Raw genomic sequence first — 17,307 nt, 5'->3', positions numbered from 1 at the left:
AATTTATACCTAAGACCGATGTCCAGGAAAACCATAGTACAAGAAAAGTGCAGAGACTCTCAAGTTCCTAAAGCCACACAACTAGAAAATCCTTCTTGAGACCTAGGGAAAGGGAGCTACACAAGTCAGAATAAGAGAACCTTCTGCACAACAGGCAGGGACAGAACAACAGGAGCCTCCAAAGTCAACCTGGGAAATGCAGTCAGTAAGAAAAGTTACAAACGTGCCCCTCCCGGTACTAAAAGGAGATATGCAATTAAACTCTACTCTTTTAAGGGGGAAAGGAGAACAATAATGACAAAGACTATATAGCCAGTCTGACATAAAAAATCTCAATCTTTTTAATCAGTTATTTTTATATGCAAACTAAAAGCAGTAAGAAATTCATTAAATATATATGTATCAAATACCTGCATTAATGTTAAGACACTATAACAATCAATGAACAAAAAAATATAAAGCTTTTGAAAAAATATACTCTGAAGCATCTGTAACATTAATAATGGGAGCACTTTAACACAGTGATTGAAACTTTTTAATTACTCTCACATTTCTCTAAGGAAAATCCCATTTTAAAAGCTCTCAGTGTTTTCAGAGAACAATTTGTCTTGGAAAACTGAATCTGTCAGTGCATGAATTCTCCCTGGGTTTCACTTACCTGGCCTCACCCCAGAATCCAATTGCTTGCAGTAAAAAAAAAAAAAACTCTCTCTCTCGGGGTCTCTTAGGAAGTTCGGAAGTTCCTCTGAACAAGTTGACCACAGAAAGCTGAAAAGAGACCTGGAAGAAAGAAAACTGTCAGTATACTCTCTCGTGGAACAAGAATCATATAGACTTGATCAAATCAGCTACAAACTCCCTGACAACCCCCAGTGAACCTCTAAAGGAGAAGCAAGAGATGTCAACTCATACCTGCTTGTAAACTGAAGGAAAAGCAGAAAAGTCCAAGTGACTTAATTGCCTCTGCCACCCTGGGTCCGGGCTCCCAGAGGTAGTGAGAGCAATGCACTGAAAGTGCCTTATCTCTTCACCCCTTATCTCAAATTTTCTGTCTTGCTCAAAAGTCTATAGCCCCAAAAACTCAATGAAGGTTTCAACGGCTTCAGACGGCTGAGCCAAGAACCTCTGTAAAAAGCCTTGGGGTGCTGAAGTTCTCTGGGACACTGCCCTCCCCCAATTTCCTGCCTCCCTCCTTTCGGGCTGGGGCTCAGCCCTCAGCGCAACTCACCATTTCCGAACACACTGCCCAATTTCACACCTTCGCTCTCTGGTTCCCTTGCCCTGAAACACCTCTTTTCCACTCTGGAAATTAGTCATCCTCCAGGCACAGCTGAAATATCACCTGCATGCCTGTCCCACCCCCACAGAATGCTCCCCGTCCTTCCTGTGCACTCAGCACACCTGCTGGTACCTGTGTCCTAGTATTTGCTTCCATCTGCCTTGACCTCTCCTCCTCCCGATTTCTCAAGGGCTAGTCTTACCTTTCATCCCCTCCTCCCCTCCTGGTCTTATCACAAGCAGAGGCAGATGCACAACGCAAGTTTGTTGACTGAAGGAGTCCCAAAGGAGGTTTCCCATGACTGACTCTAATCCACTTCCCTGGGAAATAATCTTTTTACTGATGCACCAGCCCTAAAAAACGTTCTTTTTTTTTCTCCCTGAGATCTCTCTCTCTCTCTCTCTCTCTCTCTCTCTCTCTCTCTCTCTCTCTCTCTCTCTCTCTCTCTCCCTCCCTCCCTCCCTCCCTCCCTCTCTCCTTACACACATGGACAACCAACCAGGCTCTCGCCCAAGTCAATCTCCTCCCAGCAGCACTGCCAGAAAGGACGGAATCATGTGGAGTCACGTTTGGCCCAGCAAAACCATTCTGGCAGGGCACTGGAGTGAAATAGGTTGGTGCATGCAGAGGCTGGGTGGAGGCTTTGTCTCCCCTTTAAGTCTGTTTAATGAGGAGCTCTGGAAGACATGCCCGCCCCCCCACCCACTAGGACATCAAAGATGAGAACGGAGGGCAGGAGATGTTCTCTGGGAGGAAACCAAGGACTGAGGCAGGAAAGCTGTTCTGCCTTCCCCAGCTTCAGAGACAGCCGGGAGTTTGCAGGGTAAATCCAAGGAGACACCTACATGGAATAGGGGTGGGGATGGGGGGTAAGCACCCCGTGTCATATATGTCTCCTCAAAATGCCTCATCTCGTGTTCAGCAACAGCCCCACAAATGCTGCCAAGGGTTCCGAGTAGCCTCGGCTGCAGCCTCACTGGCAAGGTTTAAGCATTCACTGCAGGACAGCACCACCTGGTGAACAGCAGCTCAAACGTCCTCCTAGGATTCACTTAGAAAAGGGATCACCTGCTTCTTTGCACAGGGCCCTGGCCTCCAGGGAAGGAATCCATCTCCCAGCTGCTGCAAGCACTTAGCCAAATTCCTTTCATTAAGCACACACCTCAGCAGAAAAGGCCGGCTTCTCATTTATCCCAACCACAGCCGACAGATGAGCAGACACACAGTATCCATCACAGCCAACAGCAGGTCTGCCGTCAGGGAGAGAGAGCCCTGTCCAGACTACCCACGGAGACACTCAAACCCGTAAAACTAGATCTGTAGGGAAGAAGGATAGTACAGTGGGTAAAGTGCTTGCCTTGCACGTGGTCAACTCAGATTCGATCCCTGGCACCACATATGGCCCCCGAGCACTGCCAGGAGTGATCCCTGAGTGCAGCTGGGTGTGGCCCAAACAAAATAACAATAAACTGTGAAACAGACTAGGCACACGCACACATTTTTCTTCTCTTGGTTTCTGGTCACACTCAGCAGTGTTCAGGGCTTACTTTTGGCTCTGGTCTCCTGGGTGGGCTCGGGAAAACAAATGGGGTCTCTAGGATTAAGCCCAGGCGGAGTGCATGTAAGGCAAGCAACCTACCCACTATACACGTATTTTTGGCCCCACAAATGCATTTTCTTTCTGCCTCTTCACCACCGACAGCAAACACATTTGTTTTACCACCTTAGTAAAGAAAGGGGGGAAAGTCAATTCTGAGTTTAAGATTACAAAGGCATCACCATAAATTACAGGTTACAAGGTCCCACAGGGAGGCAGCACCCTGCAAGGAGGACTCCCTCTATAGCCTGCATTTGTGGTGGGGAGATCACAGACTTCAGGGTGTCTATTTGGTCATATATGGTTTTAAGGGCCATATTCTGTAATTATGGAAAGGAAAATAAAAGGTCAAAGAGACCAGAGGAACTCTGAGTGGTGTTTAAGAGTTACTTATAACTACAGCTACATTGCTCCCTTACAGACTTGAGAAACCGCGCCTTGAATGTTCAGTTTTTGTCCTTCACAATAAATTACATACTAAGATGACATTTTTTCTCTTTTTTTTTTTGGTTTCTATATTCCTGTGATCAAAGGCTGTTTCAAAGCACAATCCAAATATTAGATTCAAGAAAGCACTGAAAAACAAGCATTATGCCACAAAATACCTGTCATGTAAAGCGCAAAAGATAACAAAGTAATTTTGGAGAAAATTTTATGGTATTGAAAACAAAAGAGTTTAGGCACTAGCTAAATCATAACCTTCAATTTCTTATCACTAGAACTTTTTATCTTAAGATCTAATTTCCAATTGGTTCTCAAAAAAAAAAAAACCAAATTTAAAGAAAAAAAGTAAAGTGCTTTGGAGAATTATTTTAGGATTTTCATTCAAGTCAGCAATCTCAATGGAGAACAGACTTCAAAACGGTTTATCCCTCAGACTATTCGGCCATGTGACAGTCCGGCCCTTGCACTACCACCACCCCTCAAACCCAACCCAGTGAGAGGCTAAGTAGCACTGAACACTGCCCCCAGAATGGGAGGCCCTAAGGCGGAACACTGGATCAAAGAGCCTGGTCACAACTCTGCATCTGGGTTCATGAGGAGGCTCAAAGGAGGCTTAACTGCAAAGACAGTGGGCAAACCGAGACCACAGAAATCCTAAAGCAAATAAATGAAAGCTCTGTTCTGCTCAGTTTTGAATGCGGGTGCTTAACAGAAAACAAGCTTAATAAATGAGACAGAAAGAGAACTCAGAGGGATGGGCGTGCCCTTGGAACTTGAGTGGCAAAGGACAGCTATTTGCTATTCGAAATACCTATTTCCATTTCAAATCCTGCAGCTTGTATTTCCCTTGAGACAGGGATACTGCTAGTACTATTAGACCTATAAACTACACTGATATTTTTCCATCCTAACTACCTGTTATCATCTGCTGGGAGCTTTAAGAAGAATGATGCCCAGAATTAGAACTTCTGGGGAAAGGGAGAAGGCTCAAGGGGCTGGAACCTATGTTTTGTACGCAAGAGATCTGGGAATGGTCCCCCAGAGAACTTCTGGGAAATGTTTTTAATTCTTAAAGCTGACCAATGATTAAGTTAGGGTTATGAACTACCTCTGTGGCCTAAGAGCATGCACAAAGGTTAAGATGCAACTGTGGTCTCAACCCTGATTCAAATCCCAGTCTCCCAAATGCTGACAGCCCCAATCCTTGAGCACACAGTCAGGAATATTCTCTAAGCACCCCTGGGTGTGGCTCAAAAAACCCAAGGGGAAAAAAAAAACAAGAAAAAAAAGAATGAACAAACTACGTTTGACCTACCCCCCATGCTGTTGTGTATCTTAGTAAGAAAGATAAGATGAACAAAGGGATTGCGGAATGAGTCAGGAAATTTAGGTGTGTAACATCTTTCAGATGATGACTAGGATGCATGTTCAATGTGGTACATGGGCTCTACAGGAGAAGATTAGGGTGTGAGGTAAGTCTCTCAAGAGAGTCCTGAGAGGCTTGAGCGATAGCACAGTGGGTAGGGCATTTGCCTTGCACACAGCCGACCCAGGGCTCGATTCCCAGCATCCCATATGGTCCCCTGAGCATGGCCAGGAGTAATTCCTGAGTCAGAGCCAGGAGTAACCCCTGTGCATTACCGGATGTGACCCAAAAAGCAAAAGACAGAGAGAGAGAGAGAGAGAGAGAGAGAGAGAGAGAGAGAGAGAGCCCTGAATGGCCCCGTCATGGACTTGGGAAGAGAATAATTGAAAGCTCCACAGAGAATGTCCCTATGTCAAGTGTTTGCTATAAGTGGGATGATAGTTTCCATATGGCAGGTATCTAGGAAATTTTATTACCATTCTACTTTCTCCTACATTTTCTTTTAAGCTTCTATTTATTTTTTTAAAACTGATGGTTCATATTTTCTTGCTCATCAAATCTAACAAAGCAGAGTCATTACAGGAGCACTGCCTAGAGTTGCAGTGCCCACAGAACAGAGCTTTCTTTGGTATAATAAAACCAGCTGGTTCACAGGATTGAATCTGAACCTGATTTCAATTAGCATCACGATGTTCCCAAATGTGCCAGTGACTGGATGAGAAAAAGATCCAGGAAAGTGGGAGGGGAGGACAAGGACTGTAGGAATACAGTCTCCAGCTGAGGCTCTGATCTCTGTTCTCACCTCCATGGTCCTTAACTCAGGTCTAGTTGCTCTTCTGTACTGGTGACAAACAACAGGCTGTCCAACTTGCATGCTTTTTTCCTGATTTCTATCTCTCATGGAGGAATTAACTGGCTTTGTCACCCTTTACCAATGTCTCCCAAGAGACCAGGGTCATTTCTGAATTCCACCCCAAGCTATACAATAGACAAGAAGGAAATCATTATTTGGAGCACAGCCCAAGAGTCTGCATGCTGGTCATCCACACAGACACAACAATAAATGAACCAGTCACAAACCTTCATAAATTCCTTCCCTCCAAATGGGTTATCGGATATGCTGAGACACTTCTCCTTCACATGTGTCACATACTAATTGGGGTTCCATCAACTTGCCCTATTCCTTGGCCTCCAGAATATGCTCTGTCAGCACCTGCTCAAATTGCACCTGGGTCCCAACTCTTGTCAACTCCAATGTCCTGGCTCAAGCCACACCTCTCTGAATTCACACCTGATGCAAAACTTTTCTACTCTTTTCAGTTGAGGGTTTCAGGTTTGACAGTTTCTCTCCTAGCTCTGTTAACCTTCCTGAAGACAGGCTCCACATCATTCTTCGGGATCTTCTCCAATGCTCCAAATATCTGGTATTTCAACAAGAGATTGTCTGACAGACCAACCTGTGCCTCCACCCAGGTTTTCCTTCCTTCAACCTTCCTGTTTTCTCTGAGGGAAAAAAAATCATTTTCTCTTTTCCCTCACAAAATTGATTCAGACAAGGGGGGGGGGGATTACAAACAGATGAAAGACTATGAAAGCAGAATTCATAAGCTAGCAACCTCAACTATCAGAGACAGCTAACAACCAGGAAGGTTTAGTCTTGCAAATGCCAAACTCTGCACGGAAATACATACACAAATCAAATCTGCCTAATGTCTCCTCACCTTTATCTAACACTTCTTTCCTGGGGCATCTCTGTGAGCTACTTTACTCCGTTCTTAGATATAATACTAATGCAATAATATTTGGTTTCCAAGGTCACCATGGATGAAGAGGGTTGAGGGTGGCTATGAGATCAAGGCAGTTCTCACAATGACAGCCCTGAGGAGATAAGACTGATGGGAGACAATTTCTGAAATCCAAGAATTACAGGCCGCTCTGGTTTAAATAGCCTTTCACTCTCAACAATGTCGAAGAACACCAAAACAAAGCATACCAAAACAACAAAATGGGCATTTCTGAAAGATGAGCCTGGGGCCAACCTGGCCAGTCTCAGTTCCTAAGATGCAACTGTCCTCATGGAATGGACACTCTACCAACTGCAGTACATTGTTTCCATGTCTTCAAACCACCAAATGCTGGGTTTGACTTTGGTTTTTTGTTTTGTTTTGTTTTGTTTTGTTGTGGGTGGCCTTCTCAGAATAAGCTGTGCTCAGGCTAACTCCCTGAGGCGAATCCTGGATGGGCCTGATGGCTCAATGCTCAGGGTCCAGTGATGCAGTGCTGATCAGACCCAGCAGTTAGGGAGATCATGCAGTTCAGTTCTAGGAGTCAGAGTTTGAGCCTCTGCATGACAGCTCTTTGAACTATTCCCTACTCAGGGTCAGATTGTGAAAAGGAGGCACAAAACCCTCAACACTGACATTCAGAGCTTGGAATCTCCCTTCTGGCTACTCTCATACCTTCACCTCCCACTACCTTTGTGTGTCAGTAAAGCTCCTCGCCAGATGAGAAACCTTCCTGAGCAGAGGACCCACACACCTTTGTGTGACAATGCATGCCCAACTTCTCACAGCTGATGCCCGTGCCGCTTAGCCTGCTCAATCCACCCAGAAGTCCCACGGTCACGGTCCTCCCGTTGTTCATCGATTTGCTCGAGCGGGCCCAATAACGTCTCCATTGGAGACTTTGTTGTTACTGTGCTTGGCATATCGAATGCATCACAGGCAGCTTGCCAAGCTCTGCCGTGCAGGCGAGATACTCTCAGTAGCTTGCCGGGCTCTCCAAGAGGGGCGGAGGAATCGAACTCGGGTCGGCCATGTTGGCTGCGTGCAAGGCAAAAGCCCTACCGCTGTGCTATAGCTCCAGCCCAGAAGTCCCACAGCTAGCATCTATTAAGAAAAGAGGCATTTAAAATAAGCATGTTTTGAAATAGTTGAAGTATTTCTAAAATCTTGAAAGGTTTTGTATTTCCTCCTCACAAAGCTTGAAAAAATAAAATTAATAAAGGTTTGATCACAGAGCCAACGACACTGAAAGCATGAGATCCAAACAACAACCAAACTTAGAAGTGTGCCTGCAAGGACGTGGGGAGGCAGCTGGGGGGGGGGGGGGGGCGGGGGAGGAGGCACCTGGGGCAGAAGAGGACCAGGGGACAAGGGCAGAGGAAGTGGACACTGATGGTGAGACTGATGATGGAACATTGATTGTGTGCCTGAAACTAAACTATGAATAACTTTATAAATCACAATACCATAGTAAAAAAAAAGAGGAAGGAGGAGGGAGAAAAAAGAGGAGGGAGAAAAAAGAGGGAGGAGAAGAGAGATAGCATAGCAGGGAAGACATTTGTCTTGCACAACCCTAACCAGAGTTCAAGCCCCAGCACCATATATGGTCCCCAGAACCCCACCAGTAGTGATACCTGAGCACAGTGCCAGGAGTAAGCTCTAAGAACCATGAGGTATGGAAAAAAAAAAAAAGACTGCTGGAGTAACAATAAAAAGACAAATGTGACCCTACCGTTTTCAATGAGAATATTTTAAATTTATTTTAATTAAAAAAAAGATTTGATGTTAAAATTCTGTGACCATGAGGCAAACTTCAGTTTATCTTGGAATCTAAATATGTATGAAACATAGAGTCCAAGAATAAATTCTGCACCATTGCTTGTGCGCATCTAAACTAAGAAGGTAGGATGGGCTTTTTCCTGATCTAGAGAACCTAATCTCAAAATCATCCAGTCAGACCTGACTACTGAAAGATTGCACGTGTCTTTATAAAGAATATCATTCAAAAGTAGAGAAAGAGGAGACTTTAATGATTTTAACTGGCCGTTCAAGAGCATAACGTTATGATCTTAGTTAATTCCAAAAATTGGGGGGAGGGAGGAAATGGGCATACGTAGCAGTGCTTGAATCAAAGTCAAGTTCTGTACTACTTCAGTCTCGGCTTGATTCAAAGAATTTTTTTTAATCTAAGTTTAAAATTCTCTCTCTCTCTCTCTCTCTCTCTCTCTCTTCTCTCTCTCTCTCCCCCTCCCTCCCTCTCCTCCCTCCTCTGTCTCTCTGTCCGTCTCCCCCTCTCCCCCCTGCACCTCCAGTTGTGTTTTAAGCTCATTGTGGCCCTTACACTCTAAAATTGATCTGCCTGCAAAGAGGCTTCTTGACCTATCAGGGCACTGAAAATCTCTCCAGGGTTGGTCTGTTATTTTCAGCTTCTTTAGCTCCTCTTTCCCCACAGCTGAACTCTCTTATGCTGCCCCTACCTCTCACTGACTAACCAGAGGGACGTTCTAAGAGAGGTTTTAAGAAGCCCAAGCCAAAGTGCTCTGCTCTGCTTACCAATCCTGACTCTGCAGCTGAAGACTGGGCCTCTTTCTCTTGCATTCCACAAGCCTCACTCACCCTCCAGCTCAGTTCTGATAACCGAGTTTCATTCCACTTTTGATAACCTGCGAGTCCTGGAAGCTGAGGCGCTGTCCTGCTCCTGATGAGCCTCCAGAGAACTGAAAACCCAAGCAGTCCAGAGGACGGGCATGCTCGTGTCGGGCTCCTCCTGCTTTAGTCACCTTGGACCACCATCCACCAACCACCCTCACCACAAACTCCTATTCTTTGCTGCTGAAGTGTGGGACTTCCTCCCAGCATCACACATCAGCTTTGCTGCCCCCACCAGGGGTCCCCCCACCCAGGGAAGGGAGTTTCAGGCCCCAACAGGGTCTCATTAGGGAGTGATTCTATCACTGAGGATCCTCTCACCAGAACACAAATAAGCCACAAGATTTGGACCTTACTCTTTAAAAAGTAAAACTCCAGCAAAAAATGTAACGAAGCCATGCAAAATTAGCACATATTTTTCCCCCAAGCATTCAACACCTCCAGGTACACCTTTAGCCAGGGCGCCCTCTTTCATTAGCTCTAAGATAAAAACAGCCTGCGGAGTATCAGATAAGTCACTGCAACTATGTCTTCCCTAAGTACAAAGAGGAACCACGGGGTTTTCTTAGAAAGCATTCAAAGTTAACATCCACGGCTACATAAGTTAAAATATGAAGATAACTAAATCATTCTTCTAAATTTTAAGTTATTGCTGAAAAACCTGTTAACAAAGATAATTTCATGTTAGATTTTTAAAAATATGTTTGCCCTAAAATAAGGCATTAAAAAATACAGCTGAATTCCACCACTCAGTATTTTCCCCAAAGACTCAGACACAGTATTTTGAAATGACGTTTGTGAACACTGTCCATGTTCATTACTATGTTCACTGCTGCACTATTCACAATAGCCAAAATCTGGAAACAACCAGAATGTCCGAGAATAGAAGACTGAGTAAAGAAACTATGGTATGGATGCACAATAAAACACTGCTTGGCTGTAAGAAAAAATGAAATCAAGCAATTGCTGCTTTAAGAATGAAAATGTTGGGCTGGTGCAATAGCACAATGGGTAGGGCATTTGCCTTGTACGTGGCCGACCCGGGTTCGATTCCCAGCATCCCATATGGGCCCCCAGCACTGCCAAGAGTAATTCCTGAGTGCAGAGCCAGGAGTAACCCCTGTGCATAGCCGGGTGTGACCCAAAATAAAATAATAAGAAGAAAATAAAATTTTTTAAAAAATGAAAATGAATGTAGGGGATCAGGCTGAGTGAAGTCAGTCAGGAGAGGGACAGATGATCACCCTCATATGTGAGATATAAAGAAACATAGTAAAGGAATACAAAAGAACCTGAGAACAAGTTTGCAGAACTGAGCTTACCACGGGCTGGTATTTGGAATATAGATGGGAGGAGACCCTAAGATAGTGGAGGGATGAGTCATATGTTGGGTGGTGTTGGGTTGGACCACTATACGCATAAAGCCCTATCATTATAAGTATATTTTTAAAATTTTTTCAATCAGTACATTTTTTTCAAATTTTCGATCAGCACATTCAGATTTTTTCAATAAGCACATTGTTTAATATTTTTTAAAAGTTGCAAAATACTCTTTAAAAAACTGTAACTTGTAAATCAGGTAGGGCTTGCATATGGCCATCCTGGGTTTAATCCACAGTATCCTATATGGTGCTCTGAGCCCACCATATGGGATAAGAGCAAGGACTACAGTCAGGAGTAATCCTTGAGCACCACTGAGTGTAGCCCCAAAGCAAAACAAACTAAACTTAAAACACACACACACACACACACACACACACACACACACACACACCACCGGGCCAAAATGATCGTACAATGGGTAAGGTGCTTGCCTTGCACCCAGCCATTCCAGGTACAATCTCCAGCACAAATATGGTCTCCAGAGCCTGCCAGAAATAATCCCTAAGTGGAAAGCCAGGAGAAAGCCTTGACCACACCACCAGGTATGACCCAAATCACCACCCACCACCAAAGAGAGAGGGAGAGAGAGAGAAAGAGACAGAGACAGAGACAGAGAGAGACAGAGACAGAGAGAGACAGAGAGAGACAGAGACAGAGAGACAGAGAAAGAGAGAGAGAGAGAGAGAGTCACTGGCTAAACAATTTTAAAGTTTAAAAAAAAACCATGTAAAAACAGCAACCTTCAGTTTTTAGTTAAAGCTTATTATACCTATTATTTTCTACAGAATTCTAGCATCTTTTCCTTCCTACTACTTTTTGTAGACAGACTTTCCCCCATTGGTTTTTTATCTTTGCTTTTTGATCTTGCTAACAATCCAGAAAATTCCAACCTTGCAATTTTTTTTTTTAGTCCTGAAAAGGAATAACACAGTCATTTAAAAACCAAAAGCAGTGTCAACACTTCCTCAATAACACAGCTGCTCTGACTGACCAGTGATTAAAGGGATTTTTTATTGTTGTTTCTGAAAATGATGACTTCTCTCCAGAGTAATTCTTAAAGTTATGGAATGCGTTGGTTAAAAACAGTAAGTAAAAAAGTAATAGGACTAGGAATATGATTCAAGGCACTCTGGTTCCAATTCTGGCACCATATCTCCCTACCCTATCCCCACTGCTTTAAGTACAAAATGCAAAACGTGTGTTAAGGCTGAGGAGAGAGCTCAAAGGACTGGAGCACATGCTCTGCATACTAGAGGCCTGGGTTCAATTCCCAGCACTGCACAATTCCCAGAGTATGACAAGGAGTCACCCCCTCCCCCAAGCACCTCACCAAAATTCCTGAAGACGGGATCCAATCTCCCCACCCTCTACTGTCACCAGAAAATTCAACTATTAACTGAGAATATCTGTCTATGAACAGAGTATTCGGGAAGTAAGAGAATTATATTTTATTACCCGATAATGAATGGTACAGAGGTGAAGGGGAATCTTTTCTGATGAAAAAAAAAAGCATACTTATATATTCACAAGTAAAATTATATAATGTCAAAATCAGCTTTAAAGTACTCTGGGGGCTGGAGCGATAGCACAGCGGGTAGGGTGTTTGCCTTGCACGCGGCTGACCCCGGTTCGATTCCCAGCATCCCATATGGTTCCCTGAGCACTGCCAGGAGTAATTCTTAAGAATTCTTAAGTGCAGAGCCAGGAGTAACCCCTGTGCATTGCCGGGTGTGACCCAAAAAGCAAAATAAATAAATAAATAAATAAGTAAAATACTCTAACCTCATATTTTAAAAAAAGCAATGACGGGTTAATTAAAGCATGATTGGCAAAATGCTGATAATTGTGAAGTTTGGTTGATGGGTAGATAGTAGTTCTTTATATACCTCACCAACTGTATGTCTTTGATAATATCTGTAATGACTTTGAAAGGTCCTAAATTACTCATTTGGGGCAAAATATTCTCTATCCTTGATCCCAGCTATCAGCATAAACATATTATCTTCTTGGAATGTTCTTTTACTGCATCAGGATGAATTCAAATCACTCCCTGAGACCCCACTGCCCTCACTTGATTCAGAGCAGAGACTCAATTTCCCATGCTCCCTTCTATCCCTTTCATTTCTCCTACACACTCCTCCATATGCTGTCCTGAATTTGCATGTGAAACTGTCAGTTCTTCTAGACCATGAGAAAAAAAGGAACACTAATTTGTTTACCACCCTACATGCAGGGACTGTCCATAGTAGGAACCTAATTGACATAGGGGGATTTAACAAGACTTAGTCTGGAGTCATTACAAGAACCCTGTTAATTTATTGTCCCGCCAGGGAATCTCTCAGGAAGGCCAGTCAGACAGCACAGCCTATATCCTTCCCAAGCTGATGTCTTTGCACAGTCAAGCATGCCTATACCTTGCTCCACTTTCTGTTTCCAAGTTGTCCTTTCTTAATGATAGAACTCGGACACACACCAATGCTCATTCTCCAAATGGCCTCCAAAAAAGAACTCTTGGGCACACTTAGGGGGAAATGTGAACTAGCACACAAGTCCTGTCTATCATGAACGGGCCAAAGGGCTTTCCTTCTGAACTCCAAAGGTCCAACTACGTTCAGGTTAACAAGACTGCCAGGTGATGCATAATAGTATCTGTGCAATTACTAATCCTGCTGCACTTAAAAGCTCCTGTGGAGGGTGTGGCATTCGACCACAGCCCTGGCAAGCAGATCACCTACAGGAACTCATGTCACATGCCCTAACATCTGTGATCAGGACTTCAATGATGAAAGCGGGATACCAATTTTCATGAATTCAATCTTTTCTAACCACTGCATAGTATCCCAGTGTGTACCAAAGTTTCTTTAACCAGTCGTCTGTTCTCGGGCACTTAGGTTTTTCCCAGATTTTGGCTATTGTAAACAGTGCTGCAATAAACATGCAAGTGCAGATGTGTATCTCATGGTGATTTAAAAAAAAAAATTAATTAAAAAAAAAAGAGTAGGGATACCTCCAAAGGCTGTTGTGAGCAAGTTGTGGATGTCCAGGGTTTTCAACCCAATTTTTAAGTAAACCTCTTTTCTTGTACAATTTGAAATGATAAAATAAATAGTTGATTCCTCCGGAAATTTTTTCAGCTGTCAAGTTTTAAATATTTTAAATGAGAGTTTACAGATTCCCTTTCCGTCCTCCTCAAACTCTGACTTGGAGTCTCTATTGCATACTCAAGCCCATAATTATATGCCACTCTGGTTTGTTTATCCTTCTCCTGCAAATGGACAGAAACTTGGTAAAACAGAAAAGACAGGAAGTCTGAAGTCACAGTAATCTGAATTCTTATGCTGGCTCATATTTTCCAAATACTTTTTTTTTTCTATGCTTTAAATCATTCTTCTTTGGGTTTGTGGAGGGGACAAATCAAGTTTAAAAATAAAATCACATATATTAAGGTCAGCAATCCATTCCATTTTTGTGTTTTTATTTTGGTTTTGGTTCTGGTTTTCTTTCCACACACACCCCGCCCCTTTCTCATATTTGGCCCGGCTGTGCTCAGGATTTACTCCTGGCTATGCGCTAAACGATCATTTCTAGTGAGGCTCAGGAAATGGGGAGAAACAGTCAAGTCCAGAGCCTTATCTGCTGTCCTATCTCTCCTGTTCCTCCATTCAGTTTTAGTAATATTAAAACTCTAGTAATATTATGCTTAGGTTTTTTAAGTATCTATAATACTTTAAAAAGGAGCCAGGGAAATAGTACAAGATGCAAGGCACTTGGTTGCACATGGCTTGATCCCCAGCATCATATATGGTCCCCAGCACCACCAGGGTTCATCCCTGAGCAAAAGCCAGGAATAGGCCCGAAGCACCCCCAGGTGCGGATCAAACAACCAAAGGAAATTTTTTTAAATTTTATAAATATTTGCAGTAAATTTCTGAATAGTGAAATTATTTTTCACTACTTTAAAAAAAAAACTGTGCCAGAAATAAAAATTACTTTTATCACTGGGAAAATAACTTTTAAAGAATAAGAGTACAAACCCTGTCCCTTGGCTTAAAAAACATGGATTAGGAAAACACAAATGACCGAAATACGACCAAAATACAGGCTATGGTTAAATATTTGATGAATTCAATGATTACTACTTTCTATGCAAATGACCCACTGTAAGTTAAACATTCTCTATATACTGTTGTCTACAGTATTATCTCTAAAGATGATCAGATCTTTGATTCTAGGAACTTGTGCAGGACAAGGACTTTGGTCTCTTAGTCACATGTACTCCAGACTCCAGGCATCTCACAAAGGCACAATAATGATTCCAAATAACACCTGTACATCTGTATGTACTAGGCAAGTCATTTCAAAGAACCTAGTAGTGATCCTCACTGAAAAGTTTTTTCTATGAAAGATAACATTACTACGAGCCCTCTTCTCCCATGAATGAGGATGGAAAGATAAAAGCACTAAGGGTGAGGACAGATTAGTGGATGGGAAGGTGGGGGGAGGAGGGGAAAGGAGGAGAGAGAGAGAGGGACTCTAACCAGACCACACAAAAAAATATAAGTATGCAAGAGGGTTATGTCTACACCAGTCAACAGATCTGTATGGACAAAGAACACTTTCTGGCTATTCCATACCACAGATGGAAGACCTTGACCTAGTCTCCTGAAATGTATTAGCTTTAACTATGCTTTATATGCAAAGTCCGCAAAATGGATTAGCTATGTGCAAGTTCTTCCGATACTAAACCCCAATACAAACTTACAAAATTTTGATTGATTAACCCCAAATTTTTTAAAAAAATTCTTACCACAGAGGTAAACATGTCACAAATGCTGGTTGCTATTATGAAAATAAGGAGATTGGGCTTGCTATGTGTCATAACCCAGCAGAGAATTTCTTTGGTGAGATTTTCTGAAATGGGGGTAAAGGATGGGGAAACCACTTTAAAGTCTTATTTTAATCATCATTGTTAAATCAAAGGAGCCCAAAATGAAACAATAAATTATGAAGTTCTACATGAAAGGATATGAGCCTCTCAAGTGACTGGCTTTGTTTTGATTTAAATGAGACTTTCAGTGAACTCTTGGCAGCACACAGGAAGAAACCATGAGTGCCTTACACACTCAGTCGCTCGACACAGTTACTGAAAACTGCCGTATGAAAGTTGCAGCTGGGGCAGCAAAGATCAACAAGATCATGCCTCCAGGTCCGAACAATGGCAAGTGAAGACTGTCCCAGAGGACTGGGTAAGGAAAAGGTTATCCCGAGACCTCCAGAGCAAAGGTCTCAAAATATCACACACTGATATGCTTTGTTTTTGCTTTCATTCCCCACCCCCCACCCACCCAACTCACCCCTCCCTGTTGCTCAGGCCACACCCGTGGTGCTGAGGGGTCATTCCCTGCAGTGCTGAAGGACAATGCAGTGCCAAGGAACAAGCACAGAGTTCCCAAACGCATAGTTTGCATTTCAGCCTACTGAGCTATCTCCCTGAGTCCTATTTCACCTTGAAATGAGTCCTATTTTCACCTTGAATGAAACTAGATGGCCAACACATAGAAATCGAGGGGGTCAGACATCAACCAGGAGCTTTAACTGCTCTTAGAAACTTGCACAATTGTGCCTGCATTCCTTCTCAGTAGCTGAGTAGCACCTCCACTTCCACTACTCCCATAAGCAACACAAAGGGGGATGGGGGGTTGAGGGGCTGGGGGGGGGGGGGAGGGCTCAGCTGCCATTTATCATCAGCCCTGCCCTGCCCTGCCCAGGGACCTTTTTACTTTGCCCTAAGTCACGTTTTCCTGCCTATAATCAAGGAATCCTAAGGAACCTAGGATCTAGAGCCTACTACTGAGCTGGAACCTCTACTCTGTCACATACCTACCAAGCAATTCACCTCTTAGGTTCCTAGCTGAAAATTTAAGTAATAACAGTATTGACATAGGGTTGGTGTGAGTGTAAATGTGTTGTCACCTGCAAAATGCGTGTGCTGTGCCTGATACATAGCAACTGCTTTATAAATATTAGATGTTCCTACCTTCTGGCCCCTAAAGGCATATGAGTTTCTGATTTTTTTCCCTAGCACTTGAATATACTAAACCTATTTACTAAATTGTTTTATGATCAAAACAAAGTGGCACCTGCTGAAAGCTGTTTAGATACAACTTAAAGAGCCAATGGGGACACCAGACACAAAGGAGAAATGTTATTATGAGGCACCCAGAAAAGGTAAATTCATAGAAACAAAGTAAAATGAGGATGGAGGGGCTGAAAGGAAATGCAAAAAATGTTAGTGTTTGGGGCATATGCTGCCCAAGCCCATGTGCTGCTTGCACTCACGTGGCCGCGCACGTGTCACCCGCATCCCCCCTCTTGAGATATGTAATTTCATGTTTTCCTGTCTAGTGCTGGGATGTGTGTAGGGGCTCTTCCACCCTTGGAGAAGCCTGTGTTCTCTCGAGTGCGTCTCTGTCTCTGTCTCTGTCTCTGTCTCTCTCTCTCCTCCCCCCAACTTCCTCCCTCCCTCCATACCTTCAAAAATCCTCCAAATAAAATCTATTTATTTCAAAAAAAATGTTAATGTTCAATGGATTCCTCTGGATGAAAAGTAAATTCTAAAGTCTGAAGATGGAGGTAGTTAGGGCTGAAGAGAGAGTACAGGGATTAAGATGATTGTCTTGCACACAGCTGACCCGGGTTTGATTTTCAGTACCCCCTGAGAACCACCAGGAGTGATTCCTGAGAAGATCCAGGAGTAAGTCCCGAGCCCTGGGTATGGGCCACACATACCCTTCTGTCCCCCAAA

General features: G+C 43.3%; 1 protein-coding gene across 3 annotated transcripts in view; it reads right to left on the bottom strand.

Moving 5' to 3' along the window:
- The window catches only part of TANC1 (tetratricopeptide repeat, ankyrin repeat and coiled-coil containing 1), a 262,094-nt gene that overhangs the window by 201,592 nt on the left and 43,195 nt on the right, over positions 1 to 17,307 (bottom strand). For all 3 annotated transcript variants that reach the window (XM_056110165.1, XM_056110166.1, XM_056110167.1), the window contains exon 2: positions 659 to 780. The gene's annotated coding sequence lies outside the window, so the exon portion shown is untranslated. The remainder of the gene's footprint in view (positions 1 to 658; positions 781 to 17,307) is intronic.

Source organism: Sorex fumeus, unplaced genomic scaffold, assembly GCF_029834395.1.
Source record: "Sorex fumeus unplaced genomic scaffold, SorFum_2.1 ptg000009l, whole genome shotgun sequence".
Lineage (NCBI taxonomy): Eukaryota > Metazoa > Chordata > Mammalia > Eulipotyphla > Soricidae > Sorex > Sorex fumeus.
The sequence above is the reverse complement of the archived record's forward strand: the minus strand, read 5'-3'. Positions and strand labels throughout refer to the sequence as shown.